Source organism: Ranitomeya variabilis, chromosome 1 (assembly GCF_051348905.1).
Source record: "Ranitomeya variabilis isolate aRanVar5 chromosome 1, aRanVar5.hap1, whole genome shotgun sequence".
NCBI lineage: Eukaryota > Metazoa > Chordata > Amphibia > Anura > Dendrobatidae > Ranitomeya > Ranitomeya variabilis.
Window position 1 is genome coordinate 635,084,848 of NC_135232.1, and position 19,552 is coordinate 635,104,399.

The 19,552-nt window shown below is 41.1% G+C and overlaps 1 long non-coding RNA gene across 1 annotated transcript; it reads right to left on the reverse strand.

Annotated features, from left to right (window-relative positions):
- Nucleotides 1–454: 454 nt before the first annotated feature.
- LOC143814069 (uncharacterized) lies at nt 455–1,603 on the reverse strand. Its single transcript, XR_013223625.1, has 3 exons — nt 1,438–1,603; nt 1,182–1,332; nt 455–1,099 (listed from the first exon to the last, which is right to left on the reverse strand). It is a non-coding gene; the product is annotated as an uncharacterized LOC143814069 (long non-coding RNA).
- Between the last annotated feature and the right edge of the window lie 17,949 nt (nt 1,604–19,552).

Below are 19,552 nucleotides of genomic sequence, written 5' to 3' on the forward strand. Positions count from 1 at the left end.
CAAAATGATAAACGACATCAATCAACACATGTATTAAAAAAAAATATTTTTTTCATGTTACCCGAAAATGTTTAAAAAAATTGGTTGTAATATAAATAAAAAATCTATTTTGGTTTAATTTGCTTTGGGTTTTTTTATGTCAAAAATATGGTTGGTGTTTTCAGAAATTAACAGCAGAATGAGGTATACAATTGTTAACACATCAACCCATAAACCACTAATCGATAGCCCATAAACACAGGACAGTGGCCTTGTTCCCATTGTCTAAAAAGAAGAGAAATTTTTGTGTGAAATAAAATTTATTTTAGAAAACACAAATTATTGTTAATTTGTACAAAACATTTTTCAATTTGAAAAAAAAATAATTTAACAGCCCCTTTCAAAAACAACAGTCAATTTGAGCTACAAACAAAAGCACAACTTTGTGCAACTGAAAACTTTTGCCCATGTTCAATTAAGAAATGTATATTCTTGAGAATAGAGGTAATTTGTTCCCTCATTTTGATACGGTGCTCCCCCCAGATGCTGCGAACTGCCTCTATCTCCTTGGCTGTGGGCCAAATACTGGGGTCTTGTAGCTGTTTCAGGTGTTCGGTGTCGGGGCCTGAAAAGTCCCAACACCCCCATCAGAACTTCATTATAGGGAGAAATCGGAGCAGGGTCCTCCAGAGCAGTGAGGGACATCTGCACCATAGACATGAAAAGAGATTGTCTATCCGGTGGCAGGGAGCGTGTTTTTCTGGCTACTGTTTGGGCAAAGGAGTCACAATGGTCATCGGAACTTGTTTTTTTTAATAAATCTAATGTGTCAGACGCAATTTGGACCGTTTGGTCATCTTGGTTCTTCTTGGTTTTTTTTTTTTTCTTCTCTGCTGCCACCGGATAGACTGCTCTCTTCTCCACTCTCACAGCTTCTGCGGAATCAGATGCTTCAGCAGCTGCTGAAGTAGATGTTGACGCAGCAGCTGCTGAAGTGGATGCTGATTCAGCAGAAGCTGTGGGAGTGGAGGGAGAGATGGTCCCTCCCACTCCAGAGGAACTGCCTGCTCCATCTGTGTCGCTGTCCTCCAAATCAGCTACCGACATGTTTCCTTCCGTCCTGTTGGTTTAAAAAAAAAAACATTAATTTTTCGCACAACATATTATATGTAAATAATCTTGTAGATTGGATTTTAACTTACTTTCTCAATGTCCTGCTGGTCACAAGAAAATGCAGCTCTTCACTAAAGGGGAATTTATTTTTTCTTGGCGAAGAGCCACTCTTTGAGCAATCATTCAGGAATTTATTAAAACGGTCTCTGATGGAGCGCCAACGTTGCCTCACATCTTTATCTACCAAAAAAAGGTTCAAAAATACAACAACAATTTTTTAGAGATCTTAAAACATTATATTTTTAATATACTCAAGGTGTACTAAATAAATGTAATTGAAATTACCGATTTTCTGCTGTGTAGTCCCAGGATACTTGTCTAAATCCGGGATCATGTCGCGCACTATTTTTTTCCAGGCTAGCTCCCTGAAGTACTTATCCTTGTAGGAATCATCGGATGGGTCCCACAAGGCCGGATAATCCCGAACCTACAATAAATACAATAGTGTCATCTCATAATCTATAGCACGACCAAGTAATGTTACACAAATGCTTGTAATATGTCAAAGTAACCACTAATAAATGAACATTTCAGTGCCACGTATCACGTATAAGTGCCACGTATTTCAGTGCCACGTGCCACGTATTTCAGTGCCACGTGCCACGTATTTCAGTGCCACGTGCCACGTATTTCAGTGCCACGTGCCACGTATTTAAGTGCCACGTGCCACGTATTTCAGTGCCACGTACCACGTATTTCAGTGCCATGTGCCACGTATTTCAGTGCCACGTGCCACGTATTTTAGTGCCACGTATATACATGCCACGTATTTCAGTGCCGCGTATTTCAGTGCCACGTGCCACGTATTTCAGTGCCACGTACCACGTATTTCAGTGCCATGTGCCACGTATTTCAGTGCCACGTACCACGTATTTCAGTGCCATGTGCCACGTATTTCAGTGCCACGTGCCACGTATTTAAGTGCCACGTATTTTAGTGCCACGTATATACATGCCACGTATTTCAGTGCCACGTATTTCAGTGCCACGTGCCACGTATTTCAGTGCCACGTACCACGTATTTCAGTGCCATGTGCCACGTATTTCAGTGCCACGTACCACGTATTTCAGTGCCACGTGCCACGTATTTCAGTGCCATGTGCCACGTATTTCAGTGCCACGTGCCACGTATTTAAGTGCCACGTGCCACGTATTTCAGTGCCACGTACCACGTATTTCAGTGCCACGTGCCACGTATTTCAGTGCCACGTGCCACGTATAAGGGCCACGTATCACGTATATACGTGCCACGTATTTAAGTGCCACATATCACGTGTTTCAGTGCCACGTATTTCAGTGCCACGTATTTAAGTGCCACGTATCACGTGTTTCAGTGCCACGTGTATACGTGCCACGTATTTAAGTGCCACGTATCACGTGTTTCAGTGCCACGTATATACGTGCCACGTATATACGTGCCACGTATTTAAGTTGCACGTATTTTTGCTATTGTAAGGTGGCATTAATCACAGTTAATAATGGAGAGGCGTCAATAAGACGCCTATCCATTATTAATGCTATTAAAGGGTTAAATGTTGGAAAAAAATGGCGTGGGCTCCCGCGCAATTTTCTCCGCCAGAATGGTAAAGCCAGTGACTGAGGGCAGATATAAATAGCCAGGAGAGGGTCCATGGTTATTGGCCCCCCGTGGCTACAAACATCTGCCCCCAGCCACCCCAGAAAAGGCACATCTGGAAGATGCACCTATTCTGGCACTTGGCCACTCTCTTCCCACTCCCTGTAGCGGTGGGATATGGGGTAATGAAGGGTTAATGCCACCTTGCTATTGTAAGGTGGCATTAAGCCCGGTTAATAATGGAGAGGCGTCAATAAGACGCCTATCCATTATTAAGCCAATGAAAGGGTTAAAAAAATACACAAAGACTAGAAAAAAAATAGTTTAATGAAATAAAGACACCCACTTTTTGACCATATTTTATTGTACGCTCAATCCGTCCTGAAGACCCTCGACCTAAAAAAGAGGCAAAATAAAAAAACAAATTCATACTCCCTGGCCCTGTCCGCAGAAATCCATCGAGGGTCCCACGAAGATCTTCCATGGAGAACAGACACATCCAGAGATATGTCTGCTCTCCACGGCTGCAGCAACACACTGACAGGAGCCATAGTTCCTGTCGGTGTGTCACTGCGCATGCGCGAGCGAGTTTACCGGCGGTCATTGACCCCGGCACTCTCGCTTAACGGCAGTGCTGCGTGGGAAAGTTCAACGCAGCTGTACTGCCGTTAACCGAGACGCCGGAGTCATTGAACTCCGGAACAGTACGCGATACACTGCTAGGAGCTTCGCTCCTGGCAGTGTATCGCCGGAGAGCAGCCGATCGGCGTGGGACACTCGTTTTATGGATTCTGCGGACAGGGAGTATGGATTTGGTTTATTATTTTTGGATTTTTTCATGGAGGATCGAGGGCTTCGCCTACAAGTGTGCTGTTGGTGAGTATATACTCTATGTTATGTGTTGTATGTACTGTGTGTCATGTATGTGTATTGTGTGTAGGTGTTTGGTGTAAACTTTACTATTGTGCTAAGTCGCCGGACACAGGGACAACTCTCCCATCCTAATACCGGATGGGAGTAGTAGTCCCATACGGCGACTTAGCACAATGGAGGCACTATCGTCGCATGGGGACAGACAGACACACACACACACACACACACACACACACACATACACACACACACACACACACACACACACACATATACACACACACACACATACATACCAAATCAATCAGACGCCCGACATCGATCCCCATGCGACGGTATGCCTCCATGATGACAGTCTTCAGGAACGACACTCTGCCCACGCACTTCCGACGAACAACTTCCGGCCGCTTCCCCGCACTTCCGGCTGCTGCGGTTCTGCACAACAAACCGCGGTAAAACCCGCAGATATATTTTTGATCTGCGGGTTTTACTGCGGTTTTGACCTCACAATGGAGGTCTATGGGTGCAGAACCGCTGCGGTTTAGGAAAAAGAAGTGACATGCTCCTTCTTTTTTCCTGCACCGATTCATCGCGGCTTTTTAAGGGAAATTCAGGACCGTGTGCACAGCGGTTCCTGTTTTCCATAGGGGTACATTGTAATGTACCCTGCATGTAAAACAGCTGCGGAACCGCAGCGGCAAAACCGCTGCGGTTCTGCAGTAAAAAACGCACTGTGTGAACATGGCCTTAAATTCTTTTGGGAATTTTTTTGCGCATTGACCATCTGTCATGCATATAGCACCAGGTTGATCTTCCCGACACGGGCCATGAATCATGTGCTTCATCACTGCCTCATGCAGTTTTGGATTTGCTGTCTCAATTGGGATTTCAGCAGAGACCAATTTGTCAATTATTTCTTTGTCCCTCGGTTTATCTTCCTCTCTGAGGAGTAAGAACATGTGAGCGTGTGGTAGTCCACATTTTTGAAATTGTATTACATGCACATAGGCAACTATACGGCCAAAAATGTGTTTTTTCAAAATCTCGTTAAGCACGGCTTGGAGTTTGATTTTAAATACTCGTGCAACCAAATCTGGTCTGAACTCTGGCCTTTGCCATGGTTCTAAGTTTTCAATAATTTCTTTCCACTTTGGCTTACAGGTCATCGAAACAAAATGATCTGGCTTTCCGAATTTTTGGACAATTGTCATAGCGTCTTAGTAATTTTGTTGCATAGCTCTTGGGCTTCCAATGAAAGTTGACGATAAAATTACTGGTGTCCTAGCTTTTAGCCCTTGGTGTAATGCAGCATTATGGATGTGATGCATAACGCCAGCATAACTGTCGATGCGTAATGTCTTTTGATTTTGTTTTATATATTCGATCCTATTGGTTCAATTTTGATGTAACTGTCAATGATAAATTGTTGCGTCAACTTCCCAGCATTTAAAAGGGGATTGAACTCTTTATGAATGGCAAGCCTGTATGCATAGTACTGCAACAGGGTGATTTTTTCTTGTCGATCTTGATCCACTGGTATGGATGGTAGATGAATGTCACCAATTCCTTGATGTTGCACACTTAGGGCAATTGGAGTTGTCAAATCCACTGTTCCCATATGGGAATAGAAGTGGATATGTCATTGCATCATACTTTCTATGAAGAAAGCTGATTTGAACAGTTTGGTTTCACTTTTGAGCTGAACTTTGATGTCCCTATTAAATGGGGGTTCACCCATTGCATTTTGATAAATTATAGCTACTTCATTGCACCTTGGTGCATTGTAGCACCTCTGGTCATCATTGTAGACATTTATAATTGACATTGTTATTTCAAGTGGATCGCGATTTTCTAATTCAGCAATCCTCTCTTCCTCTATTTCAAATTCCCTCATCATTGTGAAGGCTCTTGCAAGTGGGTTAATTGCTTTAATTGTCTCTCCAAGAGATGATAGCAGTGCTGGGAGGCACTTTTTATTTGCTAGACTTCTTGTAATTAATGCTTCTTCACTGTCCAAGATATAAATCTGGGCAAACTTGGGAGTACTACCCACAGTGGGATGCAATGGGGCAGTTCTGTGGTAAATTTGTCCATGAATTCGAAAACAGTATGGACCATACCCAGGAGGTGGCACTACTTGTGCTCCCATTGATGCTGAAGCAAGCGAGCTACTGTTTTGCCTTATATTAGCCATAAAGTTATTGGAGTACTGATGTGCTCCTTTCATCATCTTGACTAATTGATCATCCATACGTATGGGACGTAATTGGATGCGCCCTCTCTTGCAGCAGGAAGGGAATGTTTTCTCCTTGAAGGAAGGAATATAAACCAGCTCACCCATGATGCATATGCTGAATTTCGGAAGCACAGACCCGCTGTGTCCAGGCGTGTAGAATCCAAAAGAAGAAGAAAATGTCCAGCTTGACATGATTGACATGACATGATTCAGGGAGCTTAGTCTCCAGAAATGCGTTGAGATTCATACCCATATGATTTATGCTGAAGTTTGTATCCTCCATGTTATAAGTTTGTGAATAAAGAAAATTTTTTTCATGTATTCGGTGAAGCTGGACATTTCGTCTTTGAAATTTTAGATTGGCAGAACTGACATCGAAATGTCAGTTCGCCAGCATAGTGCTCTTCAATACGTGTCTCATCAATTTGATTGAGAAGTCCTCTAGCGGCAAATGTAACTTGCCATCATCGAGTGGCTCTTGCATTTTGGACACGTATTATATCTTGTTCTCTCTTTTGTGAAATATGTGTATCACTTTCATTGCGTGTTGCTCGTTATCGTTCAGAATTAGGTGCTCTAAGTGATTCAGTTACTACATTTGTTTCTATTGCTTTGGCCACCCTCTGTCGTGCTGCATGAGCAGTTCTTTGACAATTTCGTTCATCTTCTGTTTCATTAAAACGCAAGTTACGCATTCATATGTGATTCGCTTCTCTACGTGCAGCAGCGCTCTCAATCATTGCAATGTTGCCTCACAGTGTTGCCTCACAGGCTAACATTCAAAACAGGCTTATGCCTTAACTCTCCACCAGGGAGAGCTCCTCTCCTTAGGTATTCATGGTTATGCCCAACTGTGGATGACTTATTGTGCAGAGACACATGGACACGTCCAAATTAGGTATATTGATCTTTATTTAGCTTACAAATCAGCATGAAAATCCGCATCAAAGACGAATCAAAAACGCATCAAAACCCCGTGGAATTTCAACTGTGTTTTCTGCCAAGAGAGACAGAAACCGTGCAGAATTATACACAAGCAAATCTGCAAAGAGCGCACATTGCCTAATAGTACTGACAAAATAAGATGTATTACCTGGCCACCTTATCCACCAGTATTCTGACAAGGTTTAAAGTGATGTACCTCCAAAAAGATATTCTATGATCACTAAGACTGTGGTAAGTATAATGGGTATCTAAGTAAAATTCACAAGCCAGCAATTGTTGTCCCCACTATCCTATTAGTTGCATGTTTCTCATAATTTGACTGCCAAATGCATTTTCAAATTTTCAATGTGATCATTTACTTCTGTATTTCAATGTTAGGAAGACTTATGAACAGGAAAGACGGACTTCCTTACTACAAAGGAGAGCTAAGATTGGACTGGTGTTCTGAATAGGATCATATGACCAAGGGGTCCTTATTGAAGAAGTTCAAAATCTATGGATTGACCTGAGTTGGGATGAAATGCTATGTCCAAATTGTTGGTCTTATAAGTTCTTGTAGGCTGGCTTTTTGATTGTCCTACAGTTGTATTAGTTGCTGTCAGTATTCATCTTGGAACACTGTTTCCCAAACTCCAGTACTCTCATCCCTCAGTAGATCATGTTTTCAGGATTTCCACAGTATTGCACAGGTGAGAGAATGATTATTAAGGTATCAGAAATTGCCACAGGTTCTCTCTCCTGTGCCATACTAAGGAAAACCTGAAAGCATGATCTGTTCACGGGCCGTGAGGACTGGAGTTTGGGATATGCTGCCTCAGAACAAAACAAGTGCAAATCTCATTATTGGCATATGTTTTCTCAGCATTATTATCGTAATTATATGTTGTTGACTTCTGCTTGACCTACACACTGTTGCTAGCCATCTTTGTGACTAATTCAGACTTGACATCATATATAGGTGAGGTGACCATTTCTGGATGCTTCACACAAGCTGCTTTCCCTCTACAGATATTAGCACAAATAATAGCCAAAGATATTAATATTTCACTTAGTTTCCTGTTCTTAAAATTATCAGCTTAAAGCTTCAACTCTTAACTGTAAAGTGCCAAATTATTCATATCTCTATCCATTCTCGTGGCGGTTAGGGAAGTTTTAGTTGTGTTTAGAGCCGTTGATTCAGCACAGATTCTCTACTATAGTCTACACTATTGCTAGAGTGATGGAATGGTTTTGATGGCACTGAAGTGTTGTAAATTTCCATTGTACTTATATTTGTTTTTATTTTGGCAGCTTCATTTCACAAAACTACATTTAAAGCCATTAAGCATTTTAAAAAAAAAAAATAAATTGTGGTTTATATTGAAATTTGGAATTTGCCTTCAAAAGACAAAAGAAGCATGTCTTGTCTTGTTGTTTGGCTTCTAAGTAAATTTTTAAAGCTTTTTCACAAACTATAGTAAAACATGACAATAAATATGCATCTTTGAATTATTCACTTCTCTCAAGTTTCCTGAAATTATGTTGACATTTTTTAGCTTTTTTGCCCAACTCATCTGTAAATTCCTTTTTGCAACACGAACAATGGATATCGACGGGTTGTCTGTAAAGCCAGGACTGGATAAACTGGTCAAAAAGAAGCTGATGAAGCACCAGGCTACATTTCTCCAGTAAAGTACAGAAAGCCTTGAAAAAGTACTCATACCCTGTGAACTTTTCCACATTTTTTCACGTTATACCCACAAATTTTAATTTGTTTTATTGAGATTTTATGTGATAGCAAGTATTTGTGAAGTATAAAGGAAATGATACATGGTTTTCTAATTTTTTTAAAAATATAAATTTGAAAATGTTGAGTTGCATTGGTATTCAGCCCCCTTGAGTTAATATTTTGTAAGAACAACTTTTGTTATAATTACTGCTGTAAGTCTTTTTGGGTCTGTCTCTACGAGCTGGTATAGTAAAAACGGTCGTATGACAATTTGCTGCATTTGGAATATTTTTCCCAGTTTCCATTTTGTTCAATACATTATATAATATAACTAATGGTGTAGTTCAAAACAATAACCTATCTGACAAAACAAGACTTCATATGTCTAAGTGCGCTGAAAAATACAAAGTTATAGCTCTTGGAAGTACGTGAGGAAAAAGTAAAAGAGCATAAATGAAAATTGACAGCGGTGGGAAGGGTTTAAATCATGCTTTTATTTTAGATATATTGAACTAAATGTAAATTTTTCCCAAATATCTATATTACAAAAATCATAAAATATTTCAATTTTTATAATGGTGCTACCCACCCAGCACACATACATACATTCATATTAAGTAGCTGTTGGACGAATAATGGTTCGACTAATCTTTCGCCGGCAGCTATCTTGCCTAACTTTCCCATACACAAGAGCGTTCACTCAGTCGAGAGCTCCGGTGTTCTCTAGGAGAGAGCCGCTGCCAGATATCTCTGGTGATAACTTATATCTTAAAAAATAAAATGATAGGCAATTTAAAATCAGGAATGCTGGATTCTTATCATCAACTGTCAGGGGAGAGGCAAGGTCCTGCATACACATTAAATGATCAGCGGAACCCATCGATGATGGAAGATTTACTCAACATTGGTCTAATGTGTATGGGGGCTTTGAGTCTATAGTAGACTCATTCTCCTTGTTTTATACAGGTCACTTTTAATTAGCCTTCTCATTGTTATTACAGGCAGAATAACAATAACAGATAACTCATGTAAATACAGTATATCACACAGGTTCCATAGTTAACAATAGATAATGGTCCCAATTCACTTCCTCTCCCTCCCTGTTGAGTGACCTCTGCACAGATTACAGAGCATGCCAGGAAACTGTCCTATAGAATTGTATAGACTATTGCTTGCCATGCTCCCTGTGGCTGCTATAAAGTATATATCAAAATTCTGCTAACAGAAATTCAGACAGTAGGGCTGCCTCCGTAATCATGTATAAAAGAAAAATAAAAAATGTACAATCTGAAAATTAAAACAGACTCTTTAAAATGAAAAAAGAATATGTTTCACTATCTGGTTTAATTATTACAGGTAATACATTCCTTTGAGAGCCATTTTCACCAGAAATGATCGTCCTTGTCATTACTGTCAGCAGCACATCCTTGTTGTTACAAAGGGATGTGCTGCCAACCAAAAATAATTTTTAGGTCTACATAAAAGATATGATCAACCAAGCATTTGCTTTTCCGTTGACTGATCGTTGGCATGTTTACATGCAGCGAGTGGGAATGATCACTCCTACAAACGTTCATTTGGCCGATCATCTTCTCGAGTAAAAAAGCATTAGGCAGCTAAATAAACTCCCAAGGGAAGAAAACTATTCACAACTTTATATTTATTTGTGATACTTTAAATAACATAAAAATGCTCTTTTGCTTGGAAATATAACATGTAAGCTCTGTTATTTACTTTAGTTGAAGTTTTTTAAATTAATTTGATAATAATTATTATTTATTTCAGTGCTCGACATACTCTTACATCCTTACATCTATCGCTTAGCTTTTCATGATCTGTGTACTGTTCAACTAATTGTAAAAAGACCAACACGATTACTTTCTGAGGCTGAAAGTTTTATACGACTATATAATTAGGGATTTTTCTAAATTAGAATATGCAGCTTATGTAAATGACTTGTAATTGCAGCTATGAATTAGCGTCATTTTATCAACTCTGGCTCACTCTGAAGAATGATTGAAAAGCTACCACAGATTCATATGTCATAACACTGCATAGCCCATTGTACATTTTGAGAATCGGCTCTTAAAATACTGTGCAGATTATCTCGATTTAAAATCACACCATGTGCTGTACTTGAAGCAATACATTTTTATATGCATTGCTTATGCATTTCATGCAAACATTCAATATTTTGAACTGAATAAGAATTTTTGTATGCATTATATAGAAAATTAAATATTACGGCTTTGACTAAAATGCTGTGATATTACTTCTCATTGAGCAGAAAATTTGCAGCACCAACACAGAATAAGGGTACAAATCCAAATCTGATCTTAACTAGGTCTATAATAGATAATACCCAAAAATGTAATGGTATCTCTCCTCCAATAAGTGACAAATAAGGTGCCTTTATTAGTCTCCCAAAAGCATGTGTGAAAACATGTTATAAACTGATAAGACAAAAGTTAAACTTTGTTGTCACAATTCCAAAAGTTACAATATGTTATGCACAAAACCAACACTGTAAATCATCAAAAAACACCATACCCACAGTGAAGCATGGTGGAGGCAGCATTATGCTTTGGGAATGTTTTTCAGCAGCAGGATCTGGGGCTGAAAACGAGGTGGAGGGAATTATGAACAGTTCCAAATATCATACAATTTGGAACTAAATCCTTAAAGACTCTTCTAAAAATTTAAAGATGAAGAGGGATTAATCAATGTACCTTTAAGTACAACAATGATTTTAGGCATACCTCCAAATCACCAAAAGAATGGTTTCACAAGGAGAAGATCAAAGTTTTGGAATGGCCCAGCCACAGCACAGACCTGATATCAATTGAAAATCTGTGGGTGACTTGAAGTGGGCGCTGTACACAGGAGATACCCTTACAATCTGACAGATTTGAAGCTACTGCATGGAAGAGTATTGAAGCATTACCATTTCTAGCCGTGCCATGTTGATAGACTCCTACCCAAAAAGACTGAAAGCTGTCATAAATTCATAGGGTACTTCAACAAAGTATTAGTTCATGATGTGCATGTTTATGCAACCACATTATTTTAGTTCTTTATTTCAGTTTTTTTAATTAAATTGCACAGATTCTGAGTGACATTAAAGGTAGAAAAAGTTCTGAAATTGAATCACTTTGGGACTCATCGGTTGTACAGCCATGGATCATATATTTATCTCCTATCCTATGGATAGCAATGCCCTTGTCCTGCATGGTTCCCCTTCCCACTTCATGCAGGGACGCTGACATACTCACCGCTCTTGACTTGCGGTGGGCTCTCCGTCTCCTACTTCCTGTCGGTCTGTGCATGCCACACTGATTTCTCAGTGGCACTTGTAGTGCCACTAGTGTTTTCTCAGTGGCACGCCTAGTGCATGTGAGCTTTTCTGCTCTTAAAGGGGCTGCATGTACATTGGAAATGCCACCAGTCAATAGCTGGGAGGCATCAAAGTATAAAAGACACCCTCCCCATTATGGAGGTGTCTGAGCAACCCCTATAGTTCCTTAAATAGTGTGTGTGCGCAACAGTTTGTTGCCAGGCCCCTCATCCTGTGTAGTTGAATGTTAGCCTGAATGCGTTGTTTTTGTGTGGCCAGGTTCTTCACCTGAACCCCTGGTCCTTGTGTGGCCAGGGCCCGATCATGAACCTCTGGTGCTCACATGGCCAGGTCCTGAACCTGAACCACACATGACGCAGTCACTGCACCAGAAACCGCATCTGTTGGTCTTTGTGGCCTGAAGCCGCTCTGGCGATACCTGAACCCTGAGAAGCCACACTGGCGGTACCTCAAACTGTGTAACGGGTAGTAGACAAAAACTTCCACACACTTCCATAGAAGCAGGATACCCCAGCACTACGCCAAGAGGAGCCCTTAAAGGGACCACACTTCATTTTTGTCTACTACCCGTTACACGGTTTGAGAAAGACCCGGAATAGGGTCGAAACGTTACTCCATTTACCTTATCCTGCTGTGTGTGTGTATATATATTTATGTTTCAACACGTGTGAATAAATATATCACCTTTTGCAAGACATATCCTGAGAGAGTGCAGATGTTTTCTTGTTTATTGGACTACTGTGGGTTTTCCCAAGTACAGCCTGCACCACCAAGTGAGCTGAGTGCGCTCCATTTTTTGAATACACTGTTTTGTCTGAACACCCTGAACCTGAGAAGTCTAAATCCAGCCTGTCAGTGACTCCGAGTCCTCAACCGTGTCATTGAACCTCACATCTGGGGTCAGCAGTACCAGAGAGTAGTACCTGATGGCTACCTGTAGCTCAAACCTGACTCCATCATCAGTAGCACCAGTGAAAACCAGGTAGCTTCTTAGCCACGCCCCTCCTAGGTAAGCCTGGTTCCGTGGGTCCACGAACCATGTGCACCACCTGTGGGTGTGACAAATATACGGAAAATTTGGAAAAAATTCCAAGTGGGGCTAAATGGTAACAAACACCTAATTCCACTGTTTTTTGGGGGGGTTATTATTATTATGTTCATAAAATGACCTAGCAACATGATTCTTCAGGTCAGATCAAATGCGTAGATACCAACCATAGGGGTTTTTTTTGCGGTTAAAAAGTATTCTGAACTAAAAAAAAACACATGTTTTTTGTTGCCTGTAACTTTTTTCTCTTAAAGGAACTATTTAAGGGTTTTATTATTTTATTGTGAGGTACCATTTTGGGATATAGGCAAGGTTTAAATAGTTTTTAATTGCATTTTGGAGGGAAATTACAAAGACCAAAAGAACTGCAATTCTGCCTTTTTCATTTTGTTTTTTACGCAGTTTACTATATGGGTTAATCAGTGTTATGTTTTCATAGATTTAACTTTTATGGGAGGAAAGATAACAAATAGATTTTTTTCTAATATTCTTATTTTCAGATAGAGAAAAGGGAGGGATTCCGACCCTTTGGACCAGATTTATAATTTGTGGGGTTTTTTAAGTAATTGTTTTAAAAATTGCGCTAAGTGCAGTAGATTATTATTGGCTCTTATTGCTGTGAGTTCATCAAAATGGCACACACAGTTTATGAAGTTTGTGCAAAGTCAATAATGGTAATTTTATCTATTTAACTATTTTTGCAACGGGTAATAAATTGCATCTTTTCCAAAATGCAGGAAAAATGCTCTAAAATTTCTGGCTAACATACAATCACCTGGGAGGGAGGGGGTAAAACTGGAGTTTATAACTTTATCAAAATCTGATACTTTTTGAAAAGTTGCAAATGAAAATCAAGCAAAGACATGCTGAACCCTGTCCGTGGTGAAGTTAAAAAAAAAAGGTGAACACGTAAAATAGACTTCAAAAAGGTGAAAACAGAAAGATGAATTTGTTGCAAACCAAAAAAAGCAACAAAACACCAAAAACTAGACAAAACACCCGGTGCTAATGCAATAATGAAGTGGGTTATTTGTTTTTTCTTCATTTTTAAATATTTTTAAAAATTGCAATTTTTTAAATAATTTTTTATTACGTTTCACTTATTTTTTTAAGTTTTCCCTGAGAAACTTGAATACTTCAGTGTTGCATATATAGTAAATATGATGTTCTCCAAGGGTGGACTTCATAGGAGTACAAAAATGATGGTGAAGGGTCTTCAGTAGGTCCACAACTGCCTGGTAACTCATGAGCTCTCTGAAATTATATTGCAGGTGGGTGTTAGGATTCTCCCGCTGCGCAGGATAGATCCCAGGCATTGCCTGGTGCTGTGGTCTCCCATTCTGGTCCAGTCGCTGCAAGTGCTGCTCAGCGCAGACGTCGGTCCCAGCATTTCGCACAGGCTCATGATATTCCTGTGGTTACTGCTGGCTCTCCAGCCAAGTTTATGGCAATATGCAAGAGGCAGGTTCAGCCTGATGCTTGGGAGTCCAGAGTACACCCGACTGAGCATGTCTGTGATGTGGTGTCTGCTCATTGGTGGTCGGATGTTTGCTGCTCTGGTGAGGTGGTAGCTCAGATTGGTCCACGAGCGATATCTCGCCCGACTGGGCGTGAGTGTGCTAGTATCACTTATGTGTGGTGTTTGTGAGTGGATACTCCACAACTCTGTTTGCACCTGTCGCTCTATACACTGAGAGTTCTTACGTTGGCAGGTAGGGTTAGGACTGGGTAGCTACCCCTTGGCTTAGCATCTGTTTCCTTCATGTGTGCAGTTAGCACAGTTGAGTTACAGAGCAAGTCCAACCCTTAGGCTACACCTCTCAGGAAAAGCGTTAGGGCTTTGCACCTAGCGTCACATGTGTTCTTTCCTTTGACTTGGTATCTGCTTTATTACACGTGTGTAGTTAGCACAGTTTACTTGCAGAGCAAGCGCTACCCATGTGCTATTTCCCCTGTGACATTTAACAGGGTTTAGCATCTAGTTTATTCTCAGCAGTACCTTTCTGTGCAGTAACTGAGCTGGGTACTTTCAGTTAAGTTCACACTGTGTGGTGTTAACAAAGTGGGGTTATAGTGATCAATCGCTGTTTAGTCCCGCCATTGTTCACTAGCAGCAGTTTTTCATCTCTGCACGGTGGACCCCAGGTTGCAATTGCACTTTATTTATTTTTATTTAGCGCAATCTGCCAACCCTAACAGTGGGTCAATGGGTGTCAAAATTTATGTGTCAATAAGAGTATAAAAAATAAATGAAAGAAAAAAATACTAATACTCACTTCACCACTCACCTCTCTATCTGCCCCGATGCTCTCTGCCCGATGTCTGATGCTTCACTCTTTTTGTCACTGTGCATCTCTGGCTCAATGTTCACTCTAGGACAGGGCTTCCAGCTGTGTGTAGGTCCCGGAGCATGTGCAGTGAACTCCAGAGCCTGCTCACGTTCGGAAGCTCCAGCCTGGAGTGACCATTGGGCTGGATATAAGGTGTGACTGATGACCGTACAGGGGTTGGGGAGCAGCAAAGAATGGTCATAAAGGTGACTGGTGAAGTAAGCATGCTTTTTTCTTTTTAATCTACCTGGTTCTCCGCAACTCCATCACGTTGCTTCTCCAGCACTGTGTTCACTCTAGGCCGGGACTTCCAGCTGCGAGTAAACCCGGACCATGTACCGTGAACTGCGGGGGCAGCCGGAATGCTGAGCGGTAAGGTTATTATGGTTTGTTTTCTTTTCTACCTTTGCCAGATCTCTACTATTCCACAAGATGTCGGCCACAGCAAATACAGCAAATTAGACACTATTTTAAAGTCAAGTGCACACAAATGCCTGTTTTAACCAAAGGGGTAGCGTTTCTCCTTATGGAAAGTGACATACCAGCTGGCTTGTCAAGGTAAGGAGGCTTAATCGCCGGGTGCTGGAAAACGCTTCCCCTTAGACCCCAGTCCAGAGCCTCTCACCTAGCCAAATCAGTTCTCATGCTTCGCACTGACAAGGGCCAACAGCCCGAAACAACGTGTCTGCGAATTGAGATACTGATTTGGCTGTTATCCTAAGTCATATTGCACGACTCGTTAAAGGGTTGATTGTGACTTGTAGGATCGCTACTTCCAACAGGTGGCGCTATAGAGTTTAAGTCCTCTTTTTCTCAGAAGAGGCAATTTGAATGTTTTAACCAAACACATTAATAAATATAAGTCAAAGTTTATGGAGTTTTTATCCAACATCATGTTTCATAATATATACATATATAGCTGATGACCATAGATAAATATTGTTTATGAAGATTAATATAATTCTTTTTTTTCTTGCTTTTAATGTAGAGTCAAATAGGTACAATGGACACTATTGTATTTCTCATGACATGGAAAAAGAGGTATTAATGGTACTGTACAATTACATCCATAGCACAGGTTATTGGTCCAATAAGATAAGTAACTCTATGTTTACATACGTTCATTTCTATTTCTTCTCCCCTTTGTGTTCAGTTCCCTGCCTTTCTCTAGCTGTTCATTTACTACTTTTTTGTGACATTTCTATAAACAAATATGTATATAAATATTCATTTAACTACTTTGGTTAGTAAACATTTCAGCATTTTCATTATAGATATTTGTCATCCTCATAGACAGGCAAGAACGTGATTGAACAGTTAAGATGCAATTATGCAGTCTCTCATTACGTAAAAACAACGAATGTTAAAAAGAACGTAGAAATATCTATGCAAAATATGTAAATAGTGAGAAAGGTCAATAATTATGGGGTTTACTCTATATTATATTGGAGTTACTTTACATAAACCTCTAATTATTGCTCTGAAGTTCCACACAAAGAATTTTCTTGAAATATGTTTTTATGTTAACAAAATAGTAATAGTAATAAAAAAAGTGTTACTGAATGTATCTGGTCTTATGCACAGAATAGCAAACCTTATACACTGTGTTCAATTTAATTGAAATCTTTGCAATATAAGTTGAGTGATCAATGAGTGGAACAGGCTGTCACGAGAGGCGGTGAGTTCTGCTTCAATGGAAGTCATCAAACAGAGGCTGCACAGACATCTGTCTGAGATGGTTTAGTAACTCCTGCATTGAGCAGGGAGTTGGACATGATGACCCTGGAGGTCCCATCCAACTCTTACCATTCTATGATTCTATGATAGAGAGAGCAGGGATTGTTTATGCATTAAAAGCTTGGGTGACTCAGTGAGTAAATGAGAGCACAATATGAGGGTTCTGTAAAAAACATTTTTTCTTTTTTTTACAGGGGCAAAGATCTAAGAGTCTTTGGGCAAAGTGGTATTTTATCACAGGACACGTTTAGAATCTTTCTTACTCAATGAAAGGTAAGCTCTGATTGGTTGTAGTTTGCACCAATAACTCTTTCAACTACATGAACTACATGCACCATAACTTTGAACTTTTCCTTTAGGCTGGTTTCACATTTGCGGTTGTATCCACAGCGTTTCTGACATATACATCCGCATGCATCTTGATTTAATTTTTTAACATTGTAGACACAGGTGCCCGCGTTTGCTTGCGCATGCATCTTTTCACGATGTGCGGCTGGGCGTGGCTAATGCACCATGCTGCATTTTTTGTGGCGTCAAATTTCCGCCGCCATATGCATGCAGACGCTTGTGGAAGGAGTGCATCAAATAAGCGCATTACAGTCTATGGGAACGCATTGCTACGCAAGTACATGCGTATGATTGCTTTTGCGTACACATGCGTTTTTATGAGTAAACATATCTAGGAACTGGTTTTAAGCCACCCCCCAAACAAAGCTTATAAAAGAAGGTGTGGGAAGTGGATGTCCAGTACTGTCAAGACTCTACAAGCATTGCAGCATCTTTTTTTGAAGCATTGGAAGACTCTGACTATAACGTGAGTATACAAGCTATATGTCTGCCTGTCTGTTTTTCTCCATGCAGTCTGTAATCATTTCTGTCTCTTTTGCAGCATTCCTCATCCCTTCTTCCAGTGAATAGCAGACCTCACAGAGAGGACAGGAGACGGAAGTGAGTACATTTGCTACTGATTGGTAAGTATTCACTGTTATTATTACACGTGGCAAAATATTTATTTCTTTTTACAGAACCATTCCACTGCAGATGAGCAGGAGCAGCAGGCTCAGGCCCAAGTTCCAGTGGCAAGACGGCGTGTAAGTATTCTTGACTTTTCTATTTATTCTTGATTCTTTCTGGTACTCTTGACTGCTTTTTTTCTTTTTGACTGTTTTTGTTTTAAGTGTTTTATCTTTCAAACATTAATGTCTTTGTTTCATTTCTAGGTTCCACAACGGGAGGAGGAATTTCTTGACAACGACCTCCTCATTACCTTGGTGCAGGAGCGAGTTGTGTTGTGGGACACCCGGGAGCAACAGCACTCTGACACTGTGGTGATTCGACGGTTGTGGAATGAGGTGGCCCAAGATGATGATAGATGACTGGGACAATGCCATGCCATGAGTCAGAAAGGCTTTTCGTAAGTATTGCAATGTGGTCTGATGCGGCGTGAACCTGAAGGCCGGGATCACACAACCACACCTAAAGTGCACTGTTTAACAAACCCGTTGGCATTTGATGAAGGATCACTTCAACAAGGACCTGAGACAGGAGATCCAAGTTCGCAGTGGTGCTGCAGCAAGGATTGAGAAATACAAATACCACTGGGTGCTGGATTTCCTTAGGCCTGTCCTTGCTCAGAGAACATAAGTATTTTTGTGTTGTATTCCTTTGTGTTGTATTCCCTAATCTGAATTTATCTCTTCCACAGGAGTTGATGCTATTACAATTATTATTTTTTGGTAGTAATGTTTACTTTTCTTTTCACAGAACCTGGAGCAGCACCATCGAACCTGGATCGCGCTCTGGAGCGGTCACTCATCGAACAGCCACAGACCAGTCCCAGCCATCCACCAGTGAAGCAGCAAGTGGGCTGGCATCACAGTCCGGAGAACAGGCAGCTGGTCCTTCAGGTGTTCCTCTGTCCCAGTCCTCTGTTTCTTTTTTGGGGCTCTTCCCACCAGCAGCAGAAGGCCTCGGACAGGTTACTCATCTCTGAGTTTTATTCACTTGAGCTCGGTCTTCCAGGATGGCCTGAAGGTGCTGTGAGATAGACTGGAAAGTGGTCTGACCCATATTAACACACTTTTCCAGGATGGCAACCAACGCCTTAACCGTCTGGAAGCCGACCTCCAGAGACCAGCACACCATTTTTTTAATCAGATAGAGCTGGGCATGTTGGAACACCTTACGCCTGAACTCCAGCTCAATGTGATGCAGGCCTGCAATGCTGCTTACGTTCAGGCTATGCAGCAGACTCGGTACTTACAGCAGCTACAGGTGGTATTTCCACCTGTGCCACAAATTACACACTTAACCTCAATACCAAGTTCTGCTGCATACCACTGTACTGCCACCACCATGCCGAGTCCTGCTGCACATCACTAAACTGCCACCACCATGCTGGGTGCTGCTGAAAGCCACTCCACCACCACCACCATGCCGAGTCCTGCTCCTACACGGCTGGCCACCGCCACCAGCACTAGGCCGCCTCCAGGTCCTCCACCACTAGGTCACCTCAAGAGCCTGCACTGCTGCCCACCACCACTAGGGCACATCCAGATACTACATGGCTGTCCACCGCCACCACCAGGCCGGG